Raw genomic sequence first — 1,310 nt, forward strand, 5'->3', positions numbered from 1 at the left:
TCTAACCATACCCTTAAACCTAAACCTAACCTTAAATATAACCCTAACCCGAACTTTAACCTTAACAAAAACCATAACCCTACCCCTGACCATAACCGTAACCCTAACCTTAACCATAATCCGAATCCTAACCCTAAATCGAACCATAACCATAATCCGAACCCTAACCATAACCATAACCATGACCCTAACCATAACCATAACCCTAAACATAACCCTAACCATAACCCGAACCATAAACCTGTCCATAACCTTAATCATAACACAACCCTTAACTCTAATCCTAATCATAACTCTTAACTCTAATCCTAACCATAACCCTGACCCTAACCATAACCAAAACCCTAACTATAACCCGAACCCTAACCCTAGCCATAACCATAATCCCGACCCTAAGCCTAACCACACCCCAAACCCCGAGCCCAGCCCGTTGCGCACTCACGGTGATGTCCTGCCGCGTTTTGAAGGTGTTGATGTAGTGGCTGTAATGGAAATCGTCCATCTGCCGCAAGATGGCCGTCATGCAGGCCACAAAAATACCCTGAAACGTGAAAAAACAAAATATTGGGTTATTGATCCGACCGGTGAGAGTGGGGTATTGATCTGATCGGTGAGATTGGGGTATTGATCAACCGGTGAGATTGGGGTATCGATCTGATCGGTGAGATTGGGGTATTGATCTGATGGGAACGGGTGAGATTGGGTTATTGATCCAACCAGTGAGATGGGGTTATTGATCCGATGGGAACAGGTGACACTGGGTTATTGACCAATGAGTGAGATTGGGTTATTGATCCGACGGGTGAGATGGGGTTATTGATCCGACCAGTGAGATTGGGTTATTGATCAACGGGTGAGATTGGGTTATTGACCAATGGATGAGATTGGGTTATTGATCCGATGGGAACGGGTGAGATTGGGTTATTGATCAACGCGTGAGATTGGGGTATTGATCAATGGGTGAGATTGGGTTATTGATCTGACAGGTAAGATTGGGTCATTGATCAACGGGTGAGATTGGGTTATTGATCCCATGGGTGAGATTGGATTATTGATCCAATTTACACTCAGAGCTTCCAGGAACATCCCACAACCAAAGGGTGCTGGGGGATGGAGGGACTGGGAAGGGAGGGATGAGCTCACTGAGAGCTCCCAGGTGATGAATCCCACTGTTAAAGGGTTCTGGGGGATGGGAGGGATGCGCTCATCACTGAAAGCTCCCAGGGGATAAATCCCACTGTTAAAGGGTTCTGGGGGAGGGTGAGAAGGGAGGGATGAGCTCATCAGGCACTGCTGCACTCTCAGAGCTC

General features: G+C 46.9%; 1 long non-coding RNA gene across 1 annotated transcript in view; it reads right to left on the bottom strand.

The window, feature by feature from the left end:
- Positions 1–447: 447 nt before the first annotated feature.
- Positions 448–1,310, bottom strand: part of LOC130587243 (uncharacterized) — a 2,235-nt gene continuing 1,372 nt past the window's right edge. The window contains exon 3 of the long non-coding RNA XR_008966763.1: positions 448–541. This is a non-coding gene — a long non-coding RNA (uncharacterized LOC130587243). The remainder of the gene's footprint in view (positions 542–1,310) is intronic.

Source organism: Malurus melanocephalus, unplaced genomic scaffold (genome assembly GCF_030028575.1).
Source record: "Malurus melanocephalus ecotype Western Australia unplaced genomic scaffold, MMel_1.1 scaffold_1677, whole genome shotgun sequence".
Taxonomy (NCBI): Eukaryota; Metazoa; Chordata; class Aves; order Passeriformes; family Maluridae; genus Malurus; species Malurus melanocephalus.